This window comes from Heterodontus francisci, chromosome 14, assembly GCF_036365525.1.
Source record: "Heterodontus francisci isolate sHetFra1 chromosome 14, sHetFra1.hap1, whole genome shotgun sequence".
Lineage (NCBI taxonomy): Eukaryota > Metazoa > Chordata > Chondrichthyes > Heterodontiformes > Heterodontidae > Heterodontus > Heterodontus francisci.
The window spans coordinates 102,633,441-102,649,798 of NC_090384.1; the positions used below are offsets into that span (position 1 = coordinate 102,633,441).

General features: G+C 45.5%; 1 protein-coding gene across 1 annotated transcript in view; it reads left to right on the top strand.

Moving 5' to 3' along the window:
• spon1b (spondin 1b) overlaps positions 1 to 16,358 on the top strand; it is a 376,017-nt gene that overhangs the window by 209,778 nt on the left and 149,881 nt on the right. The window lies entirely within an intron of this gene.

Here is a 16,358-nt window from a genome sequence, read left to right on the forward strand (position 1 = left end):
ATTGCTAAATCCCCCAACATCAATATCCTGGTGGTTACCATTGACCAGAAACTGAACTGGAGTAGCCATATAAATACCATGGCTACAAGAGCAGGCCAGAGGCTGGGAATTCTGCAGCAAGTAACTCACTTACTGACTCCCCAATGCCTGCCCACCATCTAAAAGGCACAAGTCTTGCCTGGATGGGCGCAGCTCCAACAACACTCAAGAAACTCAACACCATCCAGAACAAAGTAGCCCGCTTGATCGGTACCCCATCCATCACATTAAACATGCACTCCCTCCACCACCGACGCTCAGTGGCAGCGGTCTGTACCATGTACAAGATGCACTGCAGCAACTCGCCAAGGATCCTTCGACAGCATGTTCCAAACCCGCAACCTCTACCACCTGGAAGGACAAGGGCAGCAGATACTTGAGAACACCACCACCTGCAAATTACCCTCCAAGTCACACACCATCTTGACTTGGAAATATATCGCCGTTCCTTCATTGTTGCTGGGACAAAATCATGGAAATTGCTCCCTAACAGCACTGTGGGTGTACTTACAAAGCAAGGACTGCAGCGGTTCAAGAAGGCAGCTCACCACCACCTACTCAAGAGCAATTAGGAATGAGCAACAAATGCTGGCCTAGCCAGTGACGCCCACATCCCATAAATGAATCAAAATTAAAAACACGTTAGGGTAGGGAATGGAAAGAAAACAAGGAATAGTGGAGACATTTAAAACAACTCATTTTCCTGTTTATAATTATAAGCACTTACTTGCTGTGAAATAATAAAACATTGGAAAATAACTGCCTCACATGTCCTATATCCCATGTTCCGTGAGAGGTTTCCGTGGTTACGTCAGGCACTGCCTCTACTTTCAGGACAGGTCAAAGGGATGATTTGTTTTTACTTGACCCATGAAATCAGTAAATAATTTGTTGTTTATTCTTAATATAATTCATTTATTCCTACATGATTTATAAATCATTTGTAACGATTAAAATCAACACTTTTTCCCAGGAGTCTCCAACTACATTCGACTGAGATTCGTTTAGCTCAGATGTTAATCTAATTGAGGTCTGGAGTAAGTTCTATGGATCTAGTATTCTATATCTTTCTAGGTTCTTGTGTTAATGGCCTGGATTTTACCGCAGGCTTCGGGACCCCGATGTTGGGATGAAACAGGGGTCCCGAGGCCTCACTTGCTGGCATCGAGACTGGCTGAGCAATCTTCCCGGAGGTGGCCTCCTAATTGGCTGCCTCCGTGGTTCAATCCTATTAAGGATGGGCACACTCCCGAGGCTGCCAACCTTAGCAGAGGGCCGAGAGCTCTGCAGCCATGGCAGCCCCACCAGGAGAGGTGGGCACTGCTGAGGCAGGTCGAGGATTGCAAGCATGCCTCAATATGGATCCAAAATTAAAATTATGAGGGCGAAGCCGTTAGGCCCCTCGGAATGGAATGGGTGTGGCCTTCCCTGTTCGCCCGCAGCCCCCTCTATGGGGCATGGAACCTCCGGTAGGGAGGCTGCCTCCAACGAGTTGGACTGCCTCTGCATGCACCGGGCTGGCAAATGCCAGCAAGGCTGTAAAATTGGCCTAATTGGAGCCTTAAACATTTTAATTGGCTGCTCACCTCTGGAGCGGGCAACCGATCCTACTCCCAGGCCACCCCCGGGAACCTTCCCCGGTGCCGGGAATGCATCAGGATGCTGTCCTAATGTGGCACCCCCCTATTTTCCAGCCTTCAAGCCCGCCATCATAGGGCCTTGAAAATTCAGCGCAATATTTCAAAAAAAACTGTGCTCTTTTTATATTATAAATTTATTTCCACCCACGAAAAGAGAAACTGGAATTTGATTCAAACGTTGAGAAATCCCTTGGCCCTGCAATGTAAGATTATTCAGTTATACCGACTGCAGTTAACTCAGATGTGTGAGAATTAGCTGTCAATAGTATTCCAGTGACCAATGCAAGCAAATGGACCACTGGGTGCAGCACTACCTAGAACTGTACTCCAGGGAAAATGTTGTCACTGAGATTGCCCTCAATGCAGCCCAGTCTCTGCCAGTCATGGATGAGCTGGACGTACAGCCAACAAAATTGGAACTCAGTGATGCCATTGATTCTCCAGCCAGTGGAAAAGCCCCTGGATAGGACGGCATTACCCCTGAAATAATCAAGAGTGCCAAGCCTGCTATATTTTCAGCACTCCATGAACTGCTTTACATGTGCTGGAATGAGGGAGCAGTACCACAGGACATGCACGATGCCAATATCATCACCCTCTATAAGAACAAGGGTGACTGCAGTGACTGCAACAACTACCATGAAATCTCCCTGCTCAGCATAGTGGGGAAAGTCTTCGCTCGAGTCGCCTTAAACAGACTCCAGAAGCTGGCTGAGCATGTCTACCCTGAGGCACAGTGCGGCTTTCAAGCAGAGAGATCCACCACTGACTGACATGCTGTTCTCCCTTCGCCAGCTACGGGAGAAATGCCGCAAACAACAGATGCCCCTACGTTGCTTTCATAGATTTCACCAAAGCTTTTGACGTCATCAGCAGACGTGGTCTCTTCAGACTACTAGCAAAGATTGGATGTCCACCTAAGCTACTAAGTATCATCACCTCATTCCATGACATTATGAAAGGGACAATTCAGCATAGCGGTACCTCATCAGACCCCTTTCCTATCCTGAGTGGCGTGAAACAGGGCTGTGTTCACGCACCTACACTGTTTGGGATCTTCTTCTCGCTGCTGCTCTTACATGCATTCAAGTCTTCAGAAGAAGGAATTTACCTCTACACAAGATCAGATGGCAGGTTGTTCAACCTTGCCCTTCGTGGAGCGACATCTCGAATCATTCCATCTTTGCTGCCTCCGAAAAATCCTTGGCATCAGGTGGCAGGACCGTATCTCCAACACAGAAGTCCTCGAGGCGGCCAAGATCCCCAGCATATACACCCTACTAAGCCAGCGGCGCTTGAGATGGTTTGGCCATGTGAGCCACATGGAAGATGGCAGGATCCCCAAGGACACATTGTACAGCGAGCTCGTCATGGGATCAGACCCACCGGCCATCCATGTCTCCACTTTAAAGATGTCTGCAAACGCGACATGAAGTCCTGTGACATTGACCACAAGTCGTGGGAGTCAGTTGCCAGTGATCGCCAGAGCTGGCGGACAGCCATAAAGGCGGGGCTAAAGAGTGGCGAGTCAAAGAGACTTAGCAGCTGGCAGGAAAAAAGACAGGAGTGCAAGGGGAGAGCCAACTGTGTAACAGCCCCGATAACAAATTTTATCTGCAGCACCTGTGGAAGAGTCTGTCACTCTAGAATTGGCCTTTATAGCCACTCCAGGCGCTGACCACAAACCACTGACCACCTCTAGACGCTTACCCATCGTCTCTCGAGACAAGGAGGCCAAAGAAGAAGAAGGAAGAGTATTTCAGTGATTGGGAGTTTTAGTCCTGGCTGTGGAATTCTGCTTCTAACTGGCCAATTATCATTCAATTCTAACTAGTCAATCATTTTGCTTGATTCTAACTGGCCAATTACTACTCACTTCTAAATATAGTCAATCGTCGCTCGATTCTAACTGGTCAATCGTTGTTCGATTCCTGGATTCAAACTAGTAAATCTTTTAACTGTTAATCATTATTCTCTCCCTCTATTACTAGGCAGAAACAAAAGTTTCCCGAGACAGGATAAAAGTTGTTTATCTGAGGCCTGACTGCCTATAAAGTCAATGTAAAATGATTCCTAGTTTTGCAAACTGGACCACAGTCTGCCATCGAAGAACCCTGCTCCACCTGATTTTAGAGTAACAGAAAGGAATTATAGCAGTTTTCATGACATCCCAAATTGTTTCACAACTAATGAAGAACTAGTGCTGCATTTGTACTTGTAGCATTCCTTTCAAGCCAAAACTAATCCAAATGTTTAATACAAGGATTTACTTTCCTTTTGTCACACTCCAACCCAAATCTCTCATCCTCATGATTAAATCACTTCATGGCCTCACCTCTCCCTATCTCAGTACCTTTCCCCAGACTTAATTTAAACCCTCTCAGAGCCCTGCGGTCTTCCAATTCTGGTCTCTTTCACATCCTCAATTTACATCGCTTCAGCATTGGCAGCCGTGCTTTGGGCTGCCTGGGTCAACAGCAAAGAGATAAAATGACTCGATAATCTGTTCTTAGCAATGTTGGTTGAGGGTTAAATATTGACCAGGCCGCCCGACCCGACCATTCCTTCACACCTTCCGACTGGGAAACTTCACGAAGCTGCAGCGCAGCGAGATGACGTCACAGTGTCGTCACTTGCTCACGGCACAGACTCAGCTTCGTCCCGGACTCCCAGTTTTCTATTTTTAATACTTACCGGCACAGCACTTACCGTGTGTGCCTGGTTCGACCCGACCCAGACTCGGCCCAACCCGACCCGAGCCCGAAAACCGGACCCTGAAGATGGGCCCGACTCAACCCGAACCCAACACATGAGGTCAGGTCCCGTCGGATTCGGGTTGGGTAGCAGGCCTTTACCAGTAATATCACACTACCCCGTGATCAACAGCTGACACTCAACGTGTTACAATAATCTGAAAATGTGTCTTTCTCCCTCCTTTGTCCAAGAAAATAGCAGTTACACAGCTTTTAATTGACCTGTCAGTCAAGCAAAGTCAGTGTTCTTATCTGCAATCTGACCAGTAACTGACCCCACCATTCATTTCAGGAACCCAGAACTGTTACATTCATCAGCCTTAAAGGGACATACATTGGCAGTGTCATGAGAAATGTCTTAGTATCCTATTAAATAACAGTTATTAGATTTATTGCTGCATCTATCTTCCTTTAATATTATTTATTCCTGTGCTGTGTTGGGGTTCAGCTGGTAGCACTCTTGCCGCAAGGTCAGAAGGTTGTGGATTCAAATCCCACTTCAGAGACTGAAGCACAAAATTTATGCTGACGCACCCAGTGTGGTACTGAAGGACTGCTGCACTGTTAAAGATGTTGTCTTTTGGCTGATACGTTAAACCAAGGCCCTTTGTGCCCTCTCAGCTAGATCTGCCAGATCTCTTGGGACTGACTATTCAAAGAAGAGCAGAATAATTCTCTCTTTAGAGCCTTGGTGAGACCACACCTGGAATATTGTGCATAGTTTTGGTCTCCTTACCTAGGGAAGGATGTACTTGCCATAGATGGAGTGCAACAAAGGTTCACCAGACTAATTCCTGGCATGGAGGGATTGTCCTATGAGGATAGATTGAGGAGGCTGGGCCTGTATTTTCTAGAGTTTAGAAGAATGAGAGGTGATCTCATTGAAAAATTCAAAATTCTTACAGGGCTCAACAGGGTGGATACAGGAAGGATATTTCCCCTGGCTGGTGAGTCTAGAACCAGGGGACACAGTCTCTGAATAAGGGGTAGGTAGTTTAAGACTGAGGTGAGGAGGAATTTCTTCACTCAAAGGGTGGTGAATCTTGGAATTCTCGACCCTAGTGGGCTGTGGAGGTTCAGTTATTGAGTATGTTCAAGAGAGAGATCAATAGATTTCTAGATATTAAAGATATCAAGGGATATGGGGATAGTGCGGGAAAATGGTGTTTGTTGTATGATTGCCCTTGAGAGTGATGTCCCTTTACGATCTTAGTATGCTAATGAGCCAAGTACCAGGATGCAATCATGTGACTCTAACTGTTACACCCAGAGTAAGTTTCTGTAAATAGTTAGCTCAGTACTGTATATAATAATTAGTTGTAATAAACCTGTTTGAGATCTTCAACCAACTGGACTCCATGCAGCTCATTTATGTTGCATTAGCCAACATAAAACTCATTACATGGTGGCAGCTGTGGTGAGAAAACAAAGTCTAGATTTGAAGACAGCTGTTAAACCAGCTCTGAAAACAACCTTTCCTACAGCCAGTAGAGAGAAAGTTCAAGAAAAATATTGGCTCAAAAGATAAAAAAAGAACTTACCTCACGCTGTAGAAGACAGAACACAGAAAGACGGGCTGCAAATAAATTGGGTGAGCCATTGTGTCGACGGTCGAGGGATATGCTTGTTAAAAAAGCTTTGCAGTGCTTCAAAAGATCAATTTTTTCAAAAGCTCCTTGTAAAAAAAAAAACAGGGAAGACCCGACTCCTTTCCAGGCTGATTGAGGTCGGCGCCCGTTAGAAAAAACGTGGGAAAACCCAGATCACTGCAGAGCCTTCATCCAGGCAGCCAAAGTTTAAAAGGAACCCATTAAACTGCTCAACTGTGAATAAGAGCTTCCAATCAGGAAGCCACAGTAACAAAAACATTAAAACTACTCCAGTGTGAAGAACATAAAAAAAAACCCATTGAACTGCCTAGTGAACAGCTGAGACGTAAACAGACAGACTTAAGTGCTGGAAGTAAGATAAACACACAGCAGTCGCAAACACCTGCTCCTGTCAATCAAAGCAGCTAGTATAAATGGAGAGTTTCTTAAAGGGGAAGCAGTGCAGAGTCACAGAGCAAGTCTAAAAGCAAGCTCTAAAGCAAAAGAACAGCAGAAATATGGATACCAAATTTCCTAGCATGTCCCAGTGAAGCACCTTGGCACATTCCTAGTATGTGAAAGGTGCTATATAAATGCAAGTTGTTGTTGTTGTAATTTATATAATTTATCTATCCCTCAGAACTCTGCTGACTGGATGCTCTCAACACTCAAAAGAAATATCAAGGATATTTCCACAAAAAGTCTAATTACCTCTTCTACAAATAAAATCAAAAGTCATGTGCTTATTTTATGTTTGAAGCTGTATTGTTGACTTCTGACAATTTCACAGCTCATAAGCTGTTGCTTCATTCAGACATCGTGATATTCCAGCTGCACTCAATGCTTCACCATCTAGTCTCAGGTCATTAATCAACAAGGAAACAAAGGTTTGTCTAATACAACTCCCCCAAAAGCTTTCTCAGCCTGCAACATGACACCATTTGCAGAAATGCAAAGATAAGCTCAGGGAAACTATAAAGAGTGAAGGGGAAGGGTAAAAGAGACATAGGAGAGACAGACAAAAGAAAACCAGACTGCACAAAGAAAAGCCCAATTTTCTGACTCATTTCCAAAGAGTGTGCCTCGCAGCAGTAGGAGAATTGTATTACACCTGACCTCATGAGTCAACTGGCCATGATGCCTAATTTTCCAACAGTGGTTTGGTGGCCAATAAAACTGAGAATAACGCACTTAATTCCAATGTTAAAACGGGCACAATGTGTTGAAATGTTCTGACTGCAAGTGCATGGCGGAGCATTGTATCAACTGAGCCATTTGGGAGGGGTGGGGCCTCACCTGCTCAGTAACCTTCTTGAAGTTTTGTTTGGTTGTCAAGGTCTTTTGGCCTAGGTTTTCAACTTGCTGCCCTAGGGGTAATGGGTGCGGGGTGCGGTGAAACTGATATTGAGGATTTAGTCAGCAAATCCACTAGTTTCTATAACAGTCGACTGATCCATTTTAATGCCCAGTAGAAAGTTGAAATCTTGCCCATCGTTTTACATTATCCACATATTCAAATCCGCGCCCCCCCCCACCGCCCCCATGACCTCGGCCCTCCCTACCTCTTTCACCACGTCCATCCCTACAATGTTCAGAGAGCTCCGTGTTCCTCCAATGCTGGTCTGTTGCATGTCCCCCTCAATTCCTTCGGTCTACCACTGGTGGTCGTGCATTCAGCTGCCTCGGCCTTAAGCGCTGAAATTCACTCCCCAAGCCTCTGCACCTTTCTCTGTCTCTCTCTTTCTCTCTCCCCACTACCCTGCCCACTCCCACTGCTCCTTTAAAACCTACCTCCTTGACCAACCATTTGGTCATCTGTCGTAATGTCTCCTTCTTTGGCTCGATGTGAATTTTTGTCTGATGACTCTCCTGTGAAGCACCTTGGGACATTGTACTCTGTTAAATGTGCTATATAAAAGAAAATTTTTGTTGTATTGTGTATTTTTCTATTAGTTATTGGGCTAATCCATCATTTTAGTGTGATTGGGCTGAATTTGACCAGCCCTCGACGTAGGGGGTTGTGGCGGGGGTGTCCGGAAAATACTTCGGGGAGAGGCCCGCCACGGGACATGATGCTGGGACGGCCCCATCCCATTTTACCGGCGGCGGCGAGGCCTCGTGGTGGCCTCCCCACCACACAGCGGCTGTGACTTAATTTAAATATGTTAATTAAATTTAAATGAATGACTAATGACTTATCTTGTAGCAATGGCCAACCTACGCCAATATTCCGGCTGATTGCCGGAACTCCTGTGCCTTCGGATCTCCATTCAGAGATCCGAGGCGTAACACTGGTGGGGAGGTGGGAGCAGTGAGGTTCTCAGGGCAGGGGATTGGGGGCACAGGGAAAACTCTTCCTATTGGTTGCAGGGATGGTGGGAAAGAGTTGAGGGTCAAGGTTAATAAAACTCGGGGGTGAAGGTCGATATCTGAGAAAATGCTTTTTTTGGAGCAAGAGGGCAATTTGCATATTGATTCCTCATTGGTGGGGGAGAGGGAATTCAAAGTGCAATCAAAAGTTTATTTCTTTTTTTTGACAGGTCCCTTTAAACATGTGATTCTCACTGAAGGGCTTGAAACCCTTTAAAAATGGCGCCGGGGCCTGGGCAGTGGCACCGGACACCCCCCTACGTCATCAGTGGCGGGCATTACGCTCCCGCCATGTAAATGAGCCGCCACACAAAACATCGGGGAGGCTCCGTGGCGCAGATCCCGCGCGTGTGACGTGTCTCTTTTGAAGTTCGCCGCCCATTGTGTGTTCATCCCCCATCAGCATTTCTTGTCATCATTCTTGTTTTATCCTGGAATTTACCTTGCATGATATAAGGTGGTACAGATAGGACTTCCTTCAGGGGTTCTGAACAGGCTGCATGAATTAGATGAGGAAATTGAGTTCATGAACCAACATGTGCAGACACAGCAACGCCTAAAGCACTTAGCCTGTGCCCACTACTGACTTGGGTGTGAGATTTATTTTAGTTTGTTCTCGAAAAGTGCATGGCGTTGCCAAGCTCTTGATTATTGCCCTATCCTTAGTTACCCAAATTGTGGTGTTGGCCTTTCTCCTTGAACCTCTGCAGTCCTGATTATGATAATGCTCAAACAATGCTGTTGGTTTAGGAATTCAACAATGTTAACCAAGTAATCGTGAAAGAATAGCAATAAAAGTCCAGCTGTCAAATGTGCTTCTGAAGATGTGATTCCAGTGCCTAGACTGGTCGGGTGACACCCTCCAATACCCTCCTACAAACGTCTCACTTGTTGTGGTGGTCTGCTGCACTCTCCATAACATGGCCCTCCAGAGAGCTGTGGACCTTGAGAATGGTGAGCTCATTGGGGGAGGAGCAGGAGGTAAGAGAGGAGGAGGAAGGGAAGACGGAGGGAGATGTCGCTGAACAGAGAGATGTTCCTACTGCACAATGTTTCCTTCCTGCCACCATCCAGGAAAAGGACCTCCCCCCTCTCCCTTATGGCCTCCAGCATTAGATCCAGGTCGGCATTGATGAAGCGAGGAACAGCCCTGCTCCGGGTGCCAGGCCTCTGGCTCTCCTGTGATGTCTCACTTCCCTCTACTGCAGTAGGAGATTTTGTCACAAACAGCAGATCTCTCCATCAGGACAACCAGAAGCCTCAATGATGGCTGCCGTGGGGAGTCTAAATCAGTCCCACACTTCATCTGACCTGCCTCCATTCCTGCCCCCACTGACTTTAATTTTCTTCATGTCAATTAAGGTCTCACCCCCTTGAAAATGTTAACTTTAATCAGTTTCCCACCGGAGGGAGGTTTCTGACCTGAAAACAAACACGGCTCCTGTTTCCCATCTCCCTGAGGAAAATTCAGCCCAATGAGTCCAGTGGCCGGTCCATAATCACATTATATTTCATTTTGACCCCTGTTTCTCTTTCTATTCCAGTTTTATAACAGCAACCTGTACTTTTTGAATTAGAACACTTAAACTTACACATACGCAGTGAAACCTCACAGTTCCAATTGCAAGCATGTCTTCCTTGGTAAATATATGATACTTTTATGGTATTGGCTGCTTCAGCACACTGAAAGAAATTGGGAAAATGGAAATATGGAACCATAAAGGGTGACAGTACAGCAGGAGGTTAACGATCCCATTATGTCTGTGTTGGCTGTCTGTTAAAGCAGTCCTAAACTAATCTGCCCTCTCTCCCCATACCCCTGTATCATCCATGTTTATATTCATAGTTCCAATCCTGGATTGTCCACAGTCGCAGCTGAGGTGAGCTAATTTCAAATGTTCTGCTTATCTGCTTTTCAAAGCACCTGAGTTGAAAATAGGTGTTTCGCATTTTGTAGCAAGTTCGAAGAGTAGGGTTTAGAGAAATAGAAAATTAGATCAATGAAGATACGACCCTTCGAGCCTGCTCCACCATTGAACATGATCACGGCTGACTTCGACCTCAACTCCACTTTCCCGTCTGATCTCCATATCCCTTGATTCTCTTAAGAGTCCAAAAATCTATCGATCTCAGCCTTGAATATACTCAACAACTGAGCATCCACTGCTCTCTGGGATAGAGAATTCCAAAGATTCAGAACCTTCTGAGTGAATAAATTTCACCTAATCTCTGTCCTGAATGTCCGACCCCATAACCTGAGACTGTACCCCCTAGTTCTAGACTCTCCAACCGTGGGAAACAGCCTCTCAGCATCTACCCTGTCAAGCCCTCTCAGTATATTATAGTTTTGATCATCGGTCATTCTTCTAAGCCCCAGAGAATATGGGCCCATTCTCCTCAATTGCTCATCATCGGACAACATTCTCATCTCCGGAATCAATCTAGTGGCTGCTATTTATCCTAAAGAGATTCTATGCTGGTCTTATCTCCAAGTCAAATCATACAGACAAAGTTAGTCATGATGTTAGTAATTGTTTCTAGGAACTTTTGTTTCTCATTCTTCCAATGTTCCAAACGCACTGTGCTTAAAGCTTCTCCCTTCCACTGCCCACCCGTAACCTTTCTGTGCTAAAATGAAGAATCATTGTATCATCTCCTACTCAAATATTCACCACCCCCATAACTTCTCCTATGGAATTCCTTACCTTCCTCAGTCTCCATATCTTTCTGCAATCTTAAAGTTTTTTGGAACCCAAGCTTACCATCAGCTAACCATTTGGTTTTAGCCATTGGGATGACAACATTTACAATAGTTATTGAGAAAACCAAATGAAGCCAAAGAAATATTCACAACATTATGAGTATTGCTTCACCAATTGTTTATATTGCTTTGACGTTGCAAATATAAATATGATACAACTAGCCATGTACATATTTTACTCAGTAGTACTTAGGCGAATCTGGAATCGTCTTTTTAGTCATTCCTTTGAATTTTTTTGAATTTTCTGTTCATATCCCATGCCCAACCCCATGTAGGCATATGTCAGCTGGCAGCGTTCATGACTCTGTATCAGTAATTTATGGTTTCAAGCCCAACTCTGGAATTTGAGCATGTAATCTAGGTTGGCCCTCCAATACAAGACATAATGGAGCGCTGAGTGGCTGGAGATGGTGCAATTTGGATAAGATGTTAAGCTGAAATTCTCTTCAAGTGACTGTTGAAGATCTCCTGACACAGTTTGAAGAAGAGCAGGGTATTCTGTATCCTGGACAACATCTCCTGCCCAGTCAACCCCATCTAAAATAGCAAAAGCCATCAAATCATCCAACAGCTGTTTTTGGAATCTTGCTTTGCACAAATTGGCTGCTGTGTTTTGCGGCAGTGACTCTACTACAAAGTAATTGATTGTAGGTGAAGTGCTTTGGCACAACTTTCTTTTGAGAGGCAGGATAAGGTTCTATGTAAATATAAGTTCTCATCATTTAAAGCTCGTTATAAATTTTATTTTTACTTTGGCAAATGCTTTTGTTCAAGCATATAATTGTAGTGTTCGTCAATCCCAGGAACCGTCTGAACAGTTTCTTGAATATGTTTCAGGCTGACTTTTCCTTGGAACAATAGGCTGATGTTATGTAATGCTCCAATTAACTGTGAATTGATAAACTAGGAGGAAGCTTCATATTGTTCAATATGCTAATCAAGTCACAAAATCTAAAGGTTCGGGAATGTGTTTCTGCACAGTATGTTAAATCTGATGCCAAAATTATTGGGAAATAGGCTGATGCAGTTTCAACCACTCCCCTTCATATCTGTAGACATCACAGATCAATAGTGACAACTGATTGGCTTAACAAGCCAGTCAGTTGTATCAAACTGCTACAAAGTCTAAGAAACAGAATGAAACTGGACAGACCACCCAGCATCAACCTAGGCACCAGAAATGACAACGGCATGCCAAGCCTTGTCAACCCTGCAAAGTCCTTCTTACTAACATCTGGAGGCTTGTGCCAAAATTGGGAGAGCTGTCCCACAGACTAGTGAAGCAACAGCCTGAAACAGTCAGAATCACAGAATCATACCTTGCAGACAATGTCCCAGACACCGCCATCACCATCCCTGGGTATGTCCTGTCCCACCGGCAGAACAGACCCACGAGAGGTGGCGGCACAGTGGTGCACAGTCAGGAGGGAGTGGCCCTGGGAGTCCTCAACATCGACTCCAGGCCCCATGAAGTCTCATGGCATCAGGTCAAACATGGGCAGGGGAAACTCATGCTGATTACCACCTACTGCCCCCCTCCCCCACCCCCCCTTGGCTGATGAATCAGTGGTCCTCATGTTGAACACCAATTATCAGAAGCACTGAGGGTATCAAGAGCACAAAATGTACTCTGGGTGGGGGCTTTCAATGTCCATCACTAAGAGTGGCTTGCCAGCACTACTACTGACCGAGCTGGCCGAGTCCTAAAGGACATAGCTGCTAGACTGGGTCTGTGGCAGGTGGTGAGGGAACCAGCAAGAAGGAAAAACCTACTTGACCTTGTCCTCACAAATCTACCTGTCGCAGGTGCATCTGTCCATGAGAGTATTGGTAGGAGTGACCACTGCACAGTCCTTGTGGAAACAAAGTCCTGTCTTCACATTGAGGGCACCCACCATTGTGTTGTGTGGCACTACCACCGTGCTAAATGGGATAGATTTTGAACAGATCTAGCATCTCAAAACTGGGCATCCATGAGGCGCTGTGGGCCATCAACAGCAGCAGAATTGTATTCAACCACAATCTGTAAACTCATGACCCAGCATATTCCCCCACTCTACCATTAGCATCAAACCAGGGACCAACCCTGGTTCAATGAAAAGTCTAGGAGGGCATGCCAGGTGCAGCACCAGGCATACCTCAAAATAAGGAGTCAACCTGGTGAGACTACAACCCAGGACTACTTGCGTACCAAACAGCGTAAGCAGCATGCAGTGGACAGGGCTAAGCGAACCCACACCCGATCATCAGTAAATTGATGGAAGGGGTCGTCGACAGTGATATCAAGCGACACATGCCCAGCAGTAACCTGCTCAGTGATGCTCAGTTTGGGTTCCACTCAGCTCCTGACCTCATTACAGCCTTGGTTCAAATATGGACAAAAGAGCTGAACTCCAGAGATGAAGTGAGAGTGACTGCCCGTGACATCAAGGCAGCATTTGACTGAGTATGGCATCAAGGAGCCCTAGCAAAACTGGAGTCCATGGGAATCAGGGGGAAAACTCTCTGCTGGTTGGAGTCATACCTAGCACAAAGGAAGATGGTTGTGGTTGTTGGAGGTCAATTATCAGTCCCAGGACATCACTGCAGGAGTTCTTTAGGGTAGTGTCCTAGGCCCAACCATCTTCAGCTGCTCCATCAATGACCTTCCCTGCATCATTAGGTCAGAAGTGGGGATGTTCGCTGATGATTGCACAATGTTCAGTAGGATTTTGAACCCTTCAAAATTATCCCTCACCATTCGCGACTCCTAAGATACTGAAGGAATCCGTGTCCATCTTCAGCAAGACCCAGACAAATTTCAGGCTTGGGCTGAAAAGTGGCAAGTAACATTCGCACCACACATGCCAGGCAATCACCATCTCCAACAAGAGAGAATCTAACCATCTCCCCTTTACATTCAACGGCATTACCATCACTGAATCCCCAAATATCAACATCCTGGGGGTTACCATTGACCAGAAACTGAACTGGAGCAGTCACATAAATACTGCAGTTACAAGAGAAGGTCTGAGGCTGGGAATTCTGTGGCGCGTAACTCACTTCCTGACTCCCCAGTGCCTGTCCACCATCTACAAAGCACAAGTCAGGAGTGTGATAGAATACTCTGCACTTGCCTGAATGAGTGCAGCTCCAACAACACTCAAGAAGCTCGACAACATCCAAGACAAAGCAGCCCGCATGATTGGCACCCCATCCACCACCTTCAACATTCACTCCCTTCACCACCGATGCACAGTGGCAGGAGTGTGTACCATAAGCAAGATGCACTGCAGTAACTCACCAAGGCTCCTTAGACAGCACCTTCCAAACCCATGACCTCTACTACCTAGAAGGACAAGGGCATCAGTTGCATGGGAACACCACAACCAGCAGGTTCCCTTCCAAGCCACACACCATCCTGACTTGGAACTATATCGCCGCTGCTTCACTGTCGCTGGATCAAAATCCTGGAACTCCCTTCCTAACAGCACTCTGGGTGTACCTACACCCCAAGGACTGCAGCAGTTCAAGAAAGCAGCTCATCACCACCTTCTCAAGGGCAATTAGAGATGGGCAATAAATGTTGTCCTAGCCAGCGACACCCACATCCCACAAACAAATATATATAAAAAAAGATAAACAGTAAAGTCGATTGTTTCTATCTCTATAACAACAGCAATGTTTTAGGGAACCTCAAATGATTGTTGTCGTCAATATTTTAGTCATTAGGTCTGTATGCAGTCATTATGTACTATTGTTAGTGTATTGACTAGTAAGGACATCCTTTGAGATCTATCCCTGGAGATACTTGTCCGAAAATGTTCTATATTACCAAAGAGCTTACTGGGTCTTGACTGGTGCTTCCAGGGAAATTGCTGCTGAACCCTTATAATGATATAAAGGTCACGTCTAAGTCAGGAGGTTGTTGGTTCAATTCCTACTCTAGCGACTTGAGCACAAAATCTAGGCTGACAGTTCAGCGTAGTACTGAGGGCGTGCTGCACAGTCGGAGGTGCTGTCTTTCAGAGGAGATATCAAACCAAGAATTCGTCTGCTCTCTAAAGTATCCCATAATTATTCAAAGAAGAGCAGGGGATTTCTCTCCAGTGCCCTGGCCAATATTTGTCCTTTAGCCAACGTCACTAAATCAGATGACATGTCAGTTTGACAATGCAGTTTGTGGGATTTTCCTGTGCACAAATTGGCTACCACATTTCCTGGTGACGTAGGTACTGAGCTATGAGCCCAGCTGGTCGTGAATTCAAATCCCACAGTAGCAAATTGTGAATTCAACTATTTGAGGGCGAGAACTGCACCGAATGATCACGAAAGCGGCTGGATTGTCATAAAACCCCACCTAGTGTGCTTCAGAGAAGGGAACCCACCACCCCTGCCTGCTCTGGTCCACGTGTGACTCTCAAAGTGCCCGAGGAATGGGCAATAAATGCAACCTTGCCAGTGGCACCCAAATAGAAACATCGGAAGCCCTAAGTGAAAAAGTCCAAGGCCAGTCTAGTTCACCTTCTACCATCCTGTTAGCCACATGATACACGATAATGGAGTCGTTGACTAATCACAGCGATCAATCTCCATCAATTAATCTACAAAAGACCCAAGACATGAGGTGAGAAAAACTCCTAGTGGTCCAAAGTCACTTGTTCTTCCCAAGCTCGCTACTCTCACCACACGTCATGTCTCAAATAGCTCAGACTGCGTCACAAAATGTTACTTTCTGAAAGAAATCTCTCTCATTTGTACTTGACTGAATCGACACTAACTGCCTTCTCCTTGTCCCTAAGGATCCTGTTCCAAAGATTGACCACTCGTTCACTGAAATATTGCTGCCAAGGACAAATGAATAAAATTGATATCACAAGCATAATAATCCATTCTCACTCTTTTATTGAAGAAAGGGAGCCCTGGCTTTGTGGAGAACCAGTCAGTGCTTTTTTCATCTGTGAACTAAAATGACCTTGGCTCCAGAGTGGGGAGGGTGGGAAATCATATTTGCTTATCTGGAGTGGATTCAAGTTTCCTCCATTTGGCTCTCAACATTGGCTTTTAAGTGAAAAAAAAACAGTATGCAGCAAACTGGGTCTATGGCTCTGTTTTGCTCAGCTCCTGCTCAGAGCTAATATTTTCTCTACATCTCTCATAGTCACAGACACACACGTGACAAGAGTTTTTCACAGAATCTCTCCCACTGATGCTGGTAATTGTTTAA